Genomic DNA, 17713 nt, shown 5'->3' with positions numbered 1-17713 from the left:
CAGGTTTATGGAAGGACACTGAAACAATGCTGCTGTAAAGTGGGAGTGACCACTCTGCAGTATCAACCACCAATCTTGGTGGCTTTTTTAAACCAAATGCATCGTTAAAAACATCAAAATCGGAGGCAGATAAGTTTTTCAAGATTAATCTGGTAGTACCCATCCATAAATCCTCTCACATACATATAAGAGGAATATTAACTCAAGAAAAACAGCATTTTATTTAAAGAGAGAAGTATTTTTGTAATGTATTCAGATTCCTGCCAAGAGCCCTTGTGTTGGTACGGATAATGGTTCCTGAAGTAAATATTATCCCTGCAGCTGAGACTGATTCCTTTTTCTCACAGCATAGCAAACATTCCTCAGGCAATGGTGTCATGACTTTGGGGAAAATTGTGTTAAACTTTTTCTGGAACGTAATGATGGACATGGCGCCCCATAATGGTTCATCTCTGATTAATGCTCTGCCCTGCCAAATAATATGCCCGGACTTCTTTGTTTTCTTTAGCTTTGTTTCCACTCCAGCTGCAACTTTGGTATTTATTTTAATTGTATTTTGAGTGTTTTACTTGGTGTGTTTGCAAGTCTTATCACTAGAACTAAGAAAGTGGAGCACATCACCCGGTTCTAAAGTCCCTACACTGGCTCCCTGTAGCTCAGAGAATAGAATATAAAATACTTCTGTTAGTCTATAAATCGCTGAAAGACTTAGCACCAAAATACATTACAGACTTGTTGTCAGTGTATCAACCACCCAGACCTCTCAGATCTTCTCGCTCAAATCTACTCTGCATACACAGAACCAGAACCAAACATGGAGAAGCAGCTTTTAGTTCTTATGCTCCACTAATCTGGAATAAACTGCCAGAAAACTGTAAAAGCGCCGAAACACTAAGTTGCTTTAAATCAAGATTAAAAACTTATTTGTTTAGAGTGGCCTTTGACTGCGCCATCTAGGCATGATTAGTTGCGTTTTCAGTCCAATTTTCCTTTAATTTTCTTGTCCATCATTCTATTCTCTTTATTTTATTTTACTTTTTTAAATTACCTCTGTTGTTTGATTTTATCATTTGATGTTTTTCTGTGTCTGTATCTGTGTTTATTTGCTTTGTGATTGTATTGTAATTGTATGTACAGCGCTTTGAGTGTCTCGTTGCTGAAAAGCGCTATATAAATAAACATACCTTACCTTATCATATGAAAGTTGTCAATGATGGCTGATCATAATCTGACAGCTTGTCGAAAAACATGCCAACTCAAAGTCAAGGCCTGGAATGACTCCTCTTGACTTCGATATGCTGCATTTTCACATAACATTTTCCTCCAAGAGAATGGAGAAAGATGTTGCTGTTTTGCCATGACAACTCAGTTAATTCTTTGTGTAGACGAGGGTTTGTCACTCCTTATTTGTCAAATATCCAGTTCAAACATGCCACTTCCTAAAAGTTAACTGCACACAGACTTGCTCTGTGAAAGGATGTAAACAAAAAATTTGCTCCTGATAGACTGAACCACTTCCTCAAAACATCCTGCTTTAGAACTTACTTTCAGAAAGCCACAAAAAAGTCTGGAGCCGACAACAAGCAAGTCAGCATTGTTTACATGTTATATATTGTTATCTGGCCTTCAAATGCTTATGAAGATCCCTACACATTTGCCTTACCTAAATGGGGTGTTCTCTTGTCTTGCTGTTTTTGAACAGTGGCTCGAAGAGATGGGCCTCAATGTCATGCCAATGTACACCCAAAGGAAACGGGAAGTTGTGGGTTACTAATTAAAAGTTCCCACACACTTATCAGCATAAAAAAGTAAAGCAGACCTTTAAAAAATGCTTCAATTTTTTTTTTATTGTTGAAATCCTGAGTTCTGCCAGTGAATTTCTAAAAAAATAAGCATGTATTAAAGAACCCAATTAAGTAAAGTAAAAGTTTGTTTTGTTGTGTTATTAAGCAATGAAAATAATGTACTCTAAATAAAGGTTAGATTAAAAAAAAAAAAAACCTTTTTCACTCAAAGATTACAATATAAATCTCGTACTCGTACTCGTCGTCTTCCACTTTATCCGGGTCGCGGGGGCAGCAGACTCAACAGAGACGCTCAGACGTCCCTCTCCCCTGACACCTCTTCCAGCTCCTCCGGGGGGAGCCCAAGGCATTCCCAGGCCAGCTGAGAGACATAGTCTCTCCACCGTGTCCTGGGCCTCCTCCCAGTGGGACATGCCTGGAACACCTCCCGAGGAAGGCGTCCAGGAGGCATCCGGTATAGATGCCCAAGCCACCTCAACTGGCTCCTCTCGATGTGGAGAAGCAGCGGCTCTACTCCGAGCCCCTCCCGGATGGCCGAGCTCCTCACCCTATCTCTAAGGGAGTGCCCGGCCACCCTACGGAGGAAGCTCATTTCAGCCGCTTGTATCCCCCAGTGGGCCCACCACCTGCAGGGGGAACCGTGAGGGACCGGTGCAAAGAGGATTGGGCGGCAGACGAAGGTGGAGACCTCGGCGGCCCGATCCCCGGATGCTTAGGCTGGCTCTAGGGACGTGGAATGTCACAATATAAATCTGCATTCCTTAAAAAATAAGGAATGCATAAAAAAACTTTATTAGAAACTGCTTTGGGATTATTTCAAATGCAATGGACACGGAGACAAAACAAAAAGGGAAAAAAGAGGCAAGAAAGGGAGAGAGGTGGGGGACAAAGGTATAAGGGAGACAGAAGGAGAAAATAGAGGACAGAAAGAAGGTTAAAAAGAATACTACATAATACCCTAGAAGATTGCTTCTACACCTGCAGAAACACCTATACAGGTCCTTCTCAAAATATTAGCATATTGTGATAAAGTTAATTATTTTCCATAATGTCATGATGAAAATTTAACATTCATATATTTTAGATTCATTGCACACTAACTGAAATATTTCAGGTCTTTTATTGTCTTAATACGGATGATTTTGGCATACAGCTCATGAAAACCCAAAATTCCTATCTCACAAAATTAGCATATTTCATCCGACCAATAAAAGAAAAGTGTTTTTAATACAAAAAACGTCAACCTTCAAATAATCATGTACAGTTATGCACTCAATACTTGGTCGGGAATCCTTTTGCAGAAATGACTGCTTCAATGCAGCGTGGCATGGAGGCAATCAGACTGAGGCACTGCTGAGGTCTTATGGAGGCCCAGGATGCTTCGATAGCGGCCTTTAGCTCATCCAGAGTGTTGGGTCTTGAGTCTCTCAACGTTCTCTTCACAATATCCCACAGATTCTCTATGGGGTTCAGGTCAGGAGAGTTGGCAGGCCAATTGAGCACAGTGATACCATGGTCAGTAAACCATTTACCAGTGGTTTTGGCACTGTGAGCAGGTGCCAGGTCATGCTGAAAAATGAAATCTTCATCTCCATAAAGCTTTTCAGCAGATGGAAGCATGAAGTGCTCCAAAATGTCCTGATAGCTAGCTGCATTGACCCTGCCCTTGATAAAACACAGTGGACCAACACCAGCAGCTGACACAGCACCCCAGACCATCACTGACTGTGGGTACTTGACACTGGACCTCTGGCATTTTCTTCTCCCCAGTCTTCCTCCAGACTCTGGCACCTTGATTTCCGAATGACATGCAGAATTTGCTTTCATCCGAAAAAAAGTACTTTGGACCACTGAGCAACAGTCCAGTGCTGCTTCTCTGTAGCCCCGGTCAGGCGCTTCTGCTGCTCTTTCTGGTTCAAAAGTGGCTTGACCTGGGGAATGCGGCACCTGTAGCCCATTTCCTGCACACGCCTGTGCACGGTGGCTCTGGATGTTTCTACTCCAGACTCAGCCCACTGCTTCCGCAGGTCCCCCAAGGTCTGGAATCGGCCCTTCTCCACAATCTTCCTCAGGGTCCGGTCACCTCTTCTCATTGTGCAGCGTTTTCTGCCACACTTTTTCCTTCCCACAGACTTCCAACTGATGTGCCTTGATACAGCACTCTGGGAACAGCCTATTCGTTCAGAAATTTCTTTCTGTCTTACCCTCTTTGCTTGAGGGTGTCAATAGTGGCCTTCTGGACAGCAGTCAGGTCGGCAGTCCTACCCATGATTGGTGTTTTGAGTGATGAACCAGGCTGGGAGTTTTAAAGGCCTCAGGAATCTTTTGCAGGTGTTTAGAGTTAACTTGTTGATTCAGATGATTAGGTTCATAGCTCATTTAGAGACCCTTTTAATGATATGCTAATTTTGTGAGATAGGAATTTTGGGTTTTCATGAGCTGTATGCCACAATCATCCGTATTAAGACAATAAAATACCTGAAATATTTCAGTTAGTGTGCAATGAATCTAAAATATATGAATGTTAAATTTTCATCATGACATTATGGAAAATAATGAACTTTATCACAATATGCTAATATTTTGAGAAGGACCTGTACAGTATAAAAACAACAATATTGCTGAAAAGAACCCAGTACTAATAAATGCAAGATGCATTTAATGGCAACCGCAGCTCAATATTGAGTATATTTGTATATCTGTCTATCTGTAAACACTTCAATCCAAACACCTTTGTGGATGTGTGAGCGCACTTGTGTATATAAGGTTTCTCCATTACAACATTCAGTAGTAGGTGTGAGAAATGTAAAATGGTAAATGGCCTACAGTTGTATAGTCTCCAGAAACCCCAAAGTGCTTTACACTACAATCAGTCATCCACCCATTATACACCCATTCACACACTGACAGTGGTAAGCTACAATATAGCCACAGCTGCCCTGGGGCAGACTGACAGATGTAAGGCTGCCATACAATCAGCACCACCGAGTCCTCTGACAGCCATCAGCAGGCAAGGCAGGTCAAATGTCTTGCCCAAAGACACAACAACTGTAACAGACAAAGCGGGAGTTAGACCAGCAACCTACCGGTTATAGGACAAACCCTACACTGTTGTCACCGTCACCCCTGAGGAGCCACAGACCTGGCCCCTAGGACCAGAGTCAGACGGGAGAGTCAGACTGGAGGAGATCACAGGCAAAAGAATTCCAAAGGCCTCTCAGAGAACAGGAGCTCCAGGAGGACCATTGCCAGGACTACCACAACCCTCCCATAGAAGAGCCCCATGGGAACCACCCAGCAACCACAGTGCAGAAGCCCCAGGGAGCTGCCACTTGCAGCCAGCTATGCTGGAGCAAATCCAGCCATGGACCCAGAGACCCAATATCCAAGGGCACACCATCCCCCAGCAGGGGCCCGACAGAGCCTGGGGGCCCAAGCCCCTAAGCAGACTTTGGGAGTGAGCCAGCACACACCAGATCACCCAGTCCGAGAACCACCAACTCACAAGTGAGCAGAGACACCAGCCACCAGCAGGGAGTGTGACAGGGAGGAAAAAAGCCCCACATTTGATAGGGGGCCTAAGATAATCCAGAAGAGGGAGCAGCCAAAGACCCAACCTGACACAAAAACAGACGCACACAGTCACAATCACACATTCCTATCCTCATGCGTACATATAAAACACACTCACATCCACACACCTAACGTAAAGACATGCAACAATGGACGCATACACTCACTCGCACTCCCCATACAGACTCTATACTCCCACGTCAAGGTACCAATACCCCAGCGGGACAACCAGCCCCCGGACCCAGGAGGTGGTCCCCTGGAGAGAGGCAGATGGACCGAGCCACCAGTCCAGGACCCGGCCCCCAACGATCCCCTTCCCCATCCAGAGAGGGGGCCACAAAAAACAAATAAATAAAGAAGTACCTAATTTTAACCCTTTTCTTTTAGTTAGTGTTACCATTACAGCTATAGCTTAAAATGTGATTGGTTGAGCCATTGCTGTGGAATAATCTATTACTACAAAGCTTTCTTAGAGTCAAAAAGTTCTATTAAGTATTTTCTACCTAATTACCAGACCTTTCAGCAGATACTAAATATGTTGTTGGCTTTTCATTGGAAATTGAACTGATTAAATAACATGTAGTGGCATATTCAAAACCATAATTAAAAGGACCTGTAACGATGAAGCAACTCAACCAGAACCCAAAACGCAGCCAGACAAGAGAATGGTTAACCAAAAGTTTTAATATAAAAAAATAATAATAATAATTGGGTAGAAGAGGTTCCACTGAAGCAGTCAGACAGGAAGGACAGGAATGGAGGTTTATCAGGGAACTGAAATCCAGCCAGGGAGGAAGGGGAAGTGGACAACAGGAGGTCTTGGGGGTTCCAGGAACAAACAGGAGACAGAGAATATTTCCACCAACCAGATGCAGAAGCGGGAGACAATCCAAGGTAAAGCACTGGAGGGTTTCAGGCAGGGGTAGTCCAGTAATCCAGAGACAGAGTGTTACGACCCCACTCGGTCTAGGGGTAGGGGGAAGTAAACATTCAAACCAGGTGTTGTTGGTTTAATGAAAGAAAGAGTAATTTATTTCTTTTTAGTTCAGTTTCCGTTATTTTTAACAAAACAAACAAAAGGAGGATACTTAAAGTACAAACCGTTTGAAAATAAAAAGGGGTAAAACCCAAAATACACAATAACCATAAATTTAACAAAATACACAACCATCAGTAATTTAACTAAAAATAATCCCCCAAAAGGAGGGACAAACTAATTCAACAGTTTCCTAAATCAAAAACGTCCCTGCTAACAAAAAGCAAACAAACAAATCAAGACAAAGCCCAATCAACTTTAAAGAGACTCCTTTGAGCCAAGATGGAGTCATCAAGCAGGTGAGCACACAAAAATAACCAAGCTTCCCAACGAGCAGGTAAGCATACAACAATAACCAAGCTTCAAAATTTTACAACACCAAAGTCAGAAGTGGCGAGCTGTTCTGTCCAAATACCAGCTGCCTTTAGTGGCAGGTGCAGAGAGTTTATATAATGTAGTCCCTTCTTGATTGGCGGCGAATTCAGAAGAACCAGGAAATGAATAGTCCAACATGAACTCCCGGAGACGTCCAGCAGGAGGAGTGCAGAGCACGCAGGGAGATCAGAGTCCGTCAGGAACAGCGAAGAAGAGGGTATCCAGCGAAGAAGAAATCCGATCCTATCAGAAACAGCGGTACCGATAGCACGGAGGAAAACGGTGCTTTTCAGCGACATCGGCTGGCCAGTCTGTTGATGAAGGTACAAAACAAACACACATACGGCCACCAGCCGTAACACCCCCCCCCCTAAAAATGTGAAACAAAATGTCCATCCCTTCACTTACATTTTAATAACAAACTCTTGTTTTCATAACTCCTGTCTTGATAAAGCATCAGCCAAGATGTTTGCTGAACCCTTCTTGTATCTGATGTTCAGATTAAAGTCTTGAATGATTAAAGCCCAACGCATGAGTCTTTGATTATGGTTGTACATACGTGCTAGGAAGACAAGTGGGTTATGGTCAGTGTAGACCACAATTGGAGAAGGACAGGATCCAAGGTATACCTCAAAGTGTTGTAAAGCCAAAAGCAAAGCCAAGGCTTCCTTCTCAATGATGGAATAGTTAAGCTGGCTTCTGTTAAACTTCCTAGAAAAATAACAAATGGGATGATCAGCTCCATTTTTACCTTCCTGTAGGAGGACAGCACCAGCTCCCACTGCACTCGCATCAACCTCAAGTTTAAAGGGCCTTTCTGTATCTGGAGCAGAGAGTACAGGAGCATGACATAACAGAGATTTAATGCTATCAAAAGCATGTTGACATTCTGGGGTCCATACAAAGTTGACTTTTGGACTTAATAGACCAGTCAGAGGATGAACAATAGTGGAAAAGTTGCGACAGAAATTCCTATAATAACTTGCCATACCAAGAAAACGGCGTAAAGCCTTTCTAGTGCAAGGCACAGGGAACGAAGTAATGGCAGAAACTTTTTCTTTTAAAGGTCGCACTTGCCCTTGGCCTACCTGTCTACCAAGATAGGTCACTGTGGCTTTCCCAAAGTCACATTTAGCGAGGTTTAAGGTCAAAGAAGCTTTAGCAAGGCGAGTGAACACTTGTTTTAAAACAGTTATGTGTTCTGTCCAGGTAGAAGTATATACTACTATATCATCCAAGTATGCACTGCAGTTAGACAAACCAGACAAAACAATGTTTACTAGGCGTTGGAAGGTTGCAGGGGCATTACACATCCCAAATGCCATCACATTGTACTGTAAAAATTGGTCTGGTGTAACAAAAGCAGAAATATCAGAAGCTCTCTTCGTGAGGGGTACTTGCCAATATCCTTTTAATAAATCTAGTTTACTTACATACTGAGCATTTCCCACATTATCTACACAGTCCTCAATGCGAGGAAGTGGATATGAGTCAGTAACTGTAACAGAATTTACCTTGCGGTAATCGGTAATGAAACGTGGTGTGCCATCGGGTTTCATTTCAAGCAAACAGGGAGAACTCCAAGAACTCGAACTGTGTTTTGCAAATCCATTTTGCAACATGTACTCTGTCTCACTGTTCATTAGAGCTCTTTTAACAGGATTTATTCTATAAGGATGTTGCTTAATGGGTTTAGCACTAGCGACATCAATGTCATGTTCAAGTACTGTAGTGCGTGTCGGTATGTCATTGAATAGACATAGGAAACTGCTCATCAGGGATAAAATATCATCTTGCTGGCTTTCAGGCAAATGTGTAAGACTATTTGAAAACTCTTTCAACATTTCAGAATTGGGCAAACGAGGACTTTGGTGAAAACTGGAGCGAAGAGTTAAACCATCTTCACCCGATTCAGAGCTAACATCATCTGTCACAATTATGGCTGCACTGCCACTGGGTTTTACTTTACTCTGGTCCATATTTGGGTTAGTTGTTCGAATGTAGTACGGTTTTAGCATGTTTATGTGACACACTCTGGTTTTTCTCCTCCTTTCAGGAGTGTTTATCACATAGTCAGTGTCACTCAGTTGATCACTAACCTCATAAGGACCTGAGAACTTGGCATCAAGAGCAGATCCAGGGATAGGCAGTAATGCCAAAACTTTGTCGCCAACCTGAAAGTGACGAAGAACAGCAGAATGATCATAACGCCTTTTCATTGATTTCTGAGAGTCACAAAGGAACTCTTGTGCAATTGCACGGGAAGAATGCAAACGCTCACGAAACTTACAAACATAATCCAAAATGTTTTCCTGAGCGGAAGTGTCAGAGTTCAAAAGTTTCTCTTTCAGAATTTTTAGTGGACTGCGAAGAGTATGACCAAACACTAGTTCTGCAGGGCTAAATCTTAATGATTCCTGAGTGGATTCTCTAGCTGCAAACAGTACAAAAGGGATACCTTCATCCCAGCTTTTCTTATTCTCAAGGCAGTATTTCTTCAGCATAGACTTTAAAGTCTGATGCCAACGTTCTAAAGCTCCCTGAGATTGAGGATGATATGCACTAGAAACAGCATGTTTAATGTCTAGTTCTTTAAGAACCTGTCTAAAGAGTTTCGATTTGAAATTTGTACCTTGATCTGTCTGTACAGTTCTTGGAAGACCAAATGTAGAAAAGAATCTGGTCATGGCATTAATGATTGAACTAGCAGTGATTTTACGGAGAGGAATGGCTTCAGGGTAGCGAGTGGAAGCGCACATTAAGGTAAGTAAAAACTGATTACCAGATTTGGTTCGTGGTAAAGGACCCACACAATCCATAATGATGCGTTCAAATGGTTCTTTCACTGCAGGAATTGGATGGAGCGGAGCATTTGGTATGGTCTGGTTAGGCTTTCCAGCCATCTGACATATGTGGCAACTGCGGCAGAATTTAACCACATCTGTTTTTAATCCAGGCCAGTAAAAGTGTTTCAAAATCAGTTGGTATGTCTTTGAAACACCCAAGTGTCCTGACCATTTACTTTCATGTGCTAATGATAAAATATTCTTTCGATAACTGGAAGGAACCACAATCTGTAAAACTATGTTCCAATCAGCACCAGGAAGCAGAACAGGACACCATCTACGCATTAAAATTCCATCATCCAGAAAGAAAGATACACCTTCATCCTTGGCCGCATCAGGACCTACTACACCTTCAAAATAGGGTTTTAACGTTGGATCCGACCTCTGAGAAGTGCGCAGGTGAGCACGAGTGATTGGGAAAGCACTATCAGGGGTCTGTAATGCATCCCCACCAGTCATATCCGGAACTGCAGAAGCCTCTGTAACAGAGTCAGATTCTCCACCACCTGAGAACACTGACATAAACAAACTGTCAGACAAATCCACATCATCACTTTTAGCCTTTTTTTTACGTTTTTGTGCACGAGTTAGTACACCAGTTGGGTTCACTTTGGGTGATGACTTGTTATCTCTAGTTCCCAAGTTTTGTGGTACATCCAAAACCTCTAATGCAGGAGTTACCTTACCGCCAGCAATATCATTACCTAACAGTAATGCGACACCTGTGATAGGTAGTGCTGGGCAGACAGCAATAGGAAAAATTCCTGAGATTATTTTGGAGTTTAAATGTACCAGATGTACAGGCCGAGGAACATAACCCATTTCTACGCCCTGTAGAATTGCACTATATCCACATGATGACTGTTCAGAAAACGGTAATGTGTCAGCTAAAATAATGGACTGAGAACCTCCAGTATCACGCAGAATGCGAATAGAACACTGATCTTCAGGCTGTCCAGTGAGTGAAACTAGTGCATCTGACAGAAAAGGGTTGAAGCAGGGATCAGGTGTGCAGTCAACTTCAGCTCTTACAATGTTTGGTTTTCTCTTAATGAGTCCTACACCTTTCGGTTGGGACTGAACAGAGGTTTGTGTTTTCCGTTTTAAAGCTAAACAGTTAGCAATGACATGCCCTGTTTTATGACAATAAAAACACTCTCTGTTTTCCTTCAATTGTATGGGCTTGACTGTGTCACACGTCTTAACAACAGAAGTTTTGTTCGGATTGGACTGAAAAATTGTTTTGTGGGTAAGCACATACTCATCAGCAAGGACAGCAGCAGCAGACAAAGACTCTACTTTTTGTTCATTTAAATGCATGGAAATGCGTTCAGGCAAACAGGTCTTAAACTCCTCTAACAAAATTAGCTCTTTTAAGCTGAGAAAGTTTGAGACTTTACAAGAAGAACACCATCTGTCTAAAAGAGTTCCCTTTTCCCTAGCGAACTCAACATAAGTTTGACTGGGATTTTTCTTAAAAGACCTAAATTTTTGTCGGTAAGCCTCGGGGACAAGTTCATAGGCTTTTAAGATGGCAGCCTTTACCTTTTCAAAATCTAGGGTGTCTGCAAGAGGGAGAGTTGCAACAACCTCTTGAGCTTTTCCATACAGTTTGCATTGCAACAGAAGTGACCAGGCTTCAGGAGGCCACTGCAAAGCTTGTGCTATTTTTTCAAAAGCTGAGAAGTAACAATCTACTTCCGCTTCTCGGAATTCAGGCACTAGAGCAACATACTTGGTAATATCGAAAGGTCTAATTTGAAATGAAGTAGTGGAATAACCAACAGAAGAGGAGTTTACTGCAAAAGCAGGAACATTAATTCTAGTCTGAGATTCAAGCTCTAACTGACGTATTTTTATGGCAGTGTCTGCTTCAATTTCCAACCTTTTCATTTCTAGTTGGAACTGCCTTTGCTGTGCCTTCTCTTGGGCCTCAAGGTGCAGTCTAGCGAGTCGGATTTTAATCCGAGCATCAGCCTTTGACCCAGCCGAACTACTGGCGTCAGAGAGAGAATTAAACCGAGGGAGTGTGTAAGGAGTCTTAATCCCCACACCCACCTCAGCATCCACATCTGGAGAGACTGCTGGAGGTTTTCCCAAAACCTTCTTACCACCTTCATCAGAAGAAAGGGCCTCGGACTGAGCTACAGCAGCAGAAGTCAAAGCAGGTTGAGCCACAGAACTCGCAGATATCTCAGAACATACAAGAACTCCTAGTTCTACCAATTTCTCCACTACAAGATTCCTTAGTTCCTTCTTAAGGAGTTGTTTAGAATAATAAATGCAGAAATGTGCTGCAATTTGTGCCAAATCATCCTTTCGACATGACTCTATTAGTTCAAGAGATGGACTTTCCAAAAACTGTTTTAAGTTAAACTGTGCCATACTAAAATTTTGCACAAGTGACAACAGGGGCCTACCAAGACCTTGTCACTTTCTGAACTGACAAAGCTAAAGTTTACACTTTCAATCACAGGATTCATTTAAAGATATCCCGGACGAGCCCCCATTAAATGTTACGACCCCACTCGGTCTAGGGGTAGGGGGAAGTAAACATTCAAACCAGGTGTTGTTGGTTTAATGAAAGAAAGAGTAATTTATTTCTTTTTAGTTCAGTTTCCGTTATTTTTAACAAAACAAACAAAAGGAGGATACTTAAAGTACAAACCGTTTGAAAATAAAAAGGGGTAAAACCCAAAATACACAATAACCATAAATTTAACAAAATACACAACCATCAGTAATTTAACTAAAAATAATCCCCCAAAAGGAGGGACAAACTAATTCAACAGTTTCCTAAATCAAAAACGTCCCTGCTAACAAAAAGCAAACAAACAAATCAAGACAAAGCCCAATCAACTTTAAAGAGACTCCTTTGAGCCAAGATGGAGTCATCAAGCAGGTGAGCACACAAAAATAACCAAGCTTCCCAACGAGCAGGTAAGCATACAACAATAACCAAGCTTCAAAATTTTACAACACCAAAGTCAGAAGTGGCGAGCTGTTCTGTCCAAATACCAGCTGCCTTTAGTGGCAGGTGCAGAGAGTTTATATAATGTAGTCCCTTCTTGATTGGCGGCGAATTCAGAAGAACCAGGAAATGAATAGTCCAACATGAACTCCCGGAGACGTCCAGCAGGAGGAGTGCAGAGCACGCAGGGAGATCAGAGTCCGTCAGGAACAGCGAAGAAGAGGGTATCCAGCGAAGAAGAAATCCGATCCTATCAGAAACAGCGGTACCGATAGCACGGAGGAAAACGGTGCTTTTCAGCGACATCGGCTGGCCAGTCTGTTGATGAAGGTACAAAACAAACACACATACGGCCACCAGCCGTAACACAGAGTCAGAGACAGGCAGGTTTCAGCAACATGAGGTCAGGATATTTCCGAACAGCAGAAGGACAAGGCAGAAATCTGTGGTCAAAAAACAGGCAGGATCAGATAACCAGAAAAAACTCTCTTGAAACATAAATCAAGGCTTGAAAGCTGTGACAGAGGCAACAGACAATCTCACACTGAGCTGGTGACAAGCAGCTGATTAAATAGGAGCAGCCCAGTGCAGGTGAAGGCAATGAGTAATCAACACAGTCAAGGTGGAGCTGAAGGGCTGGAATCATGACAGGACCTTGGTGTTAAAAGTGTTTAACATACAATAATAATGATAATAATAAAGATAAGTGCTGAAAATATAATAATCAAGTTTGCTGAACTGTTGCTGAAGAAGTTAATTGATTTAAAAAAGCAAAACGTGTTTCTGTTATTAATGAGACTTTTCTATCAGCAACACATTGTGACATTAGTAAACTCTGAAACTGAACAGTTAATCAAATTCGCCCAACTGTAATCTTGTCTTTACTCACTGCTTTTGTTTTTGCATTGCTGTTTGAAAAACTTCATATTAGAACGGTTATGAGTCAGGATGTGAATAAAACACATATGCAAAACTGTGGAAAAGTATTTCAATCTGAAAAGACTCACAAAGAGAGGGTTGGCAATTAGAAAAGTTTTAATGATGTGAAATTACATAATTATATCTTTGGCGCTCGGACCTGGGAGGAAGACATGAATGTTGAGAATGATATGAGCTAGGATGAACATTGTAAAGCTTATATTTAGAGATGTCTTCCCCCTGATCTGAAACATTGTGGTGGATTGGCGGCCAGGTAGCGAGGAAGCCAGGGGTCGATGGGAAGGAAGATGGTGGAAGTGGGGTGCAGGAGGGATGAGCTCAGCTGACAAGCAAGGAGGAACACAGCCGAAGGTCCTTTAAAAATAAGGCGGCGGAAGGCGATTGGATGAAGAATCAGGCGGACAGGATGCTGATTGGAAGGCCGGGAGACGTGCAGGGAAGTCATTGGACGGTGAGATGGTGAGGGTGAGTCTTTCATTCTGAATGTTCGTTAAACTCCATTTGTCACTGACGGATTTGTTTTGTTTTTCGCTTTTTAATGAACCACTCTTAATAGCTGACTGTTAGATCTATAAAATCCATGAATCACGTAAAGACAGCATGAAGTAGGCTAAAGATCTCTAAATCAACAATCAAAACAAATTCCAGAATATCAATAAAAAAACAAAATAAATGTTTTGCAGTGGCCTAGTCAAAGTCTGAACTTAAATTTGATTGAGATGATGTGGTGTGTCTTCGAACAAGCTGTTTATGCCAGTGTGGCTTAATTAAAATATTTCTACTGGAGAAGACTGTACCCCAAAACCACCCGCCCAATCCCATAAACCCCGTTTCCCAGCCCCAACACAATGTCCCCAGCCCGAAGAAGCCACTGACCCCCAACAAAAGTGCCAGTTCGCGCAGCAATGATCAAGAGTGCTGCCCCACTACAAAAAAAAAAAACAGCAGACCAACCGGCCCAGTGCAACCAGATTACGCCACACAAAGGAAGGCACATGACCAACCCCCCCACAAGCCCAACCACCCCAGAACCCACGGGGCTCTACCCTGTTGGCTATACCCGTGGGCCAGAGCCAACAGAGCGTCCAGTCCGTGATGGGCACCGGACCGCAGCCACAACCAGACAAGCTGGGCAACAAAACACATCTCACACCAACACCTGGGCCACCAATATGCCACAACTGACCCAAAATGGCAGGCCCACCAAATGCAAGCTCCAGGCCAGCATAGGCACATGCACCCCCCATAGACAAATGAACCGAAACCACCAGGGCCAGCCAGGCAGTCAAGTAGACCCACCCACCACCGTGCCCAAGGGAAAGACACCGGCCCAGCAAGCCGAAAGCTGCCACAGAAAGGCAACAGCACGGACAGCAAAGGGGCTGCAGCCTCCTGAGATGCAAACCACCAACATCCATGCCAGCCAAGCAAAAATGACAGAGCCAAGCCAAGCCACGGTTCCCCCCGAGCCAACGCCACAGCAACACCACACATCCTTCCGAACATCGTTAGGGGCACGGTGAAGACCACCAACCCCAAGCACACACCACCCACAAGGAACCACCCAGCAGACAAACAAACCCCACCTCAGTATAAGGCCGAAAAGCCAGATGCAATCGCCAAGCCCAGCGATGGCCACCCTGCAGCACCCATACTCGAAGGCCAGAGCCGCCGCACACAGGACCACTGCCCAAACACCACAGCACGTGTCTTAATACGGACGATTTTGGCATACAGCTCATGAAAACCCAAAATTCCTATCTCACAAAATTAGCATATTATTAAAAGGGTCTCTAAACGAGCTATGAACCTAATCATCTGAATCAACGAGTTAACTCTAAACACCTGCAAAAGATTCCTGAGGCCTTTAAAACTCCCAGCCTGGTTCAATAACTCAAAACCCCAATCATGGGTAAGACTGCCGACCTGACTGCTGTCCAGAAGGTCACTATTGACACCCTCAAGCAAGAGGGTAAGACACAGAAAGAAATTTCTGAATGAATAGGCTGTTCCCAGAGTGCTGTATCAAGGCACCTCATTGGGAAGTCTGTGGGAAGGAAAAAGTGTGGCAGAAAACACTGCACAACGAGAAGAGGTGACCGGACCCTGAGGAAGATTGTGGAGAAGGGCCGATTCCAGACCTTGGGGGACCTGCGGAAGCAGTGGACTGAGTCTGGAGTAGAAACATCCAGAGCCACCGTGCACAGGTGTGTGCAGGAAATAGGCTACAGGTGCCGCATTCCCCAGGTCAAGCCACTTTTGAACCGGAAACAGCGGCAGAAGCGCCTGACCTGGGCTACAGAGAAGCAACACTGGACTGTTGCTCAGTGGTCCAAAGTACTTTTTTTGGATGAAAGCAAATTCTGCATGTCATTCGGAAATCAAGGTGCCAGAGTCTGGAGGAAGACTGGGGAGAAGGAAATGCCAAAATGCCAGAAGTCCAGTGTCAAGTACCCACAGTCAGTGATGGTCTGGGGTGCCGTGTCAGCTGCTGGTGTTGGTCCACTGTGTTTTATCAAGGGCAGGGTCAATGCAGCTAGCTATCAGGAGATTTTGGAGCACTTCATGCTTCCATCTGCTGAATAGCTTTATGGAGATGAAGATTTCATTTTTCAGCATGACCTGGCACCTGCTCACAGTGCCAAAACCACTGGTAAATGGTTTACTGACCATGGTATCACTGTGCTCAATTGGCCTGCCAACTCTCCTGACCTGAACCCCATAGAGAATCTGTGGGATATTGTGAAGGGAACGTTGAGAGACTCAAGACCCAACACTCTGGATGAGCTAAAGGCCGCTATCGAAGCATCCTGGGCCTCCATAAGACCTCAGCAGTGCCACAGGCTGATTGCCTCCATGCCACGCCGCATTGAAGCAGTCATTTCTGCAAAAGGATTCCCGACCAAGTATTGAGGGCATAACTGTACATGATTATTTGAAGGTTGACGTTTTTTGTATTAAAAACACTTTTCTTTTATTGGTCGGATGAAATATGCTAATTTTGTGAGATAGGGATTTTGGGTTTTCATGAGCTGTATGCCAAAATCATCCGTATTAGGACAATAAAAGACCTGAAATATTTCAGTTAGTGTGCAATGAATCTAAAATATATGAATGTTAAATTTTCATCATGACATTATGGAAAATAATGAACTTTATCACAATATGCTAATATTTTGAGAAGGACCTGTAGTTAGAGTGGCTTAGGCTATCCTGAGCTATCTTCCTTATTTTTTACCTCCGTCTTCTTCCCTCCCTGTTGGATGGATTAAGGGGGAGTCAGGTTTAGCCTAAACCGGCTCAGTTATGGTTGAGGTGCAAACACACCCTCCATTTCTGCAAACCTGTATGACCCCTTCTCTTTTCCAATGGTTATGGTCAATCTGACAGAGAGAGGTATCCCAATCGTGGTTTTTAGTATAACAATGACCATCAGTGGGCTCTAGATGGACAAACTGTCTATTTTTAAGGCTAGGCTTAAAACTTTCCTTTTTGATAAAGCTTATAGTTAGAGTGGCTTAGGTTATCCTGAGCTATCTCTGTAGTTATGCTGCTATGGGCTTAGGCTGCTGGAGGACATAACGACCACTTTAACCCTCTTCGCTACATTTTCACACTACTCTCCAATTTTGCATTATTTGCTGTTATTTCAGCTTTTAACTTTGTTCTCTCTTTTCTCTTCCTAGAAGCTACACCTGGCCTGACTCTGTGTCTACCTGTGACACCTTTCTAGAGAGGGGAATTGTCCGAGCTTCTGCTGGCAACAACTTAATGCTCACCCTCTACCGATGATCCACATGGCCCTGTCTTTTAGTGTTTAATCCTTTCTCTCTCTGAGCTTTACTGCAACTAATTATATGTGCTCTCTTTCAGACTCTAACCTTGAAAACTGGCTAAGAGTTTATCTGTTCTTTCTTTCTAGGTGAAACGACTATAGGAGCTACATCCATTAACATTTACTTTTCCTTCCCATAGAAAATACTCCTGGATCAGTGCTTCTTTGTTCTCTTTGTGTCTCTGCTCTGTTCTTTCTAACCCCCAGTCGGTCGTGGCAGATGGTCGCTCACACTGAGCCTGGTTCTGGTTCTGCTGGAGGTTTCTTCCTGTTAAGAGGGAGTTTTTCCTCTCCACTGTCGCTACATGCATGCTCAGTATGAGGGATTGCTGC

General features: G+C 43.3%; 1 long non-coding RNA gene across 1 annotated transcript; it reads left to right on the top strand.

Annotated features, from left to right (window-relative positions):
• The first annotated feature begins 6452 nt into the window (after positions 1-6452).
• Positions 6453-9769, top strand: LOC124877413. Its single transcript, XR_007040508.1, has 2 exons — positions 6453-7112; positions 9440-9769. It is a non-coding gene; the product is annotated as an uncharacterized LOC124877413 (long non-coding RNA).
• The last annotated feature ends 7944 nt before the right edge of the window (positions 9770-17713 follow it).

Source organism: Girardinichthys multiradiatus, chromosome 12 (genome assembly GCF_021462225.1).
Source record: "Girardinichthys multiradiatus isolate DD_20200921_A chromosome 12, DD_fGirMul_XY1, whole genome shotgun sequence".
In the NCBI taxonomy this organism is placed as follows: domain Eukaryota; kingdom Metazoa; phylum Chordata; class Actinopteri; order Cyprinodontiformes; family Goodeidae; genus Girardinichthys; species Girardinichthys multiradiatus.
Note: the sequence above shows the minus strand (reverse complement) of the source record. Positions and strands in the feature narration are given on the sequence as shown.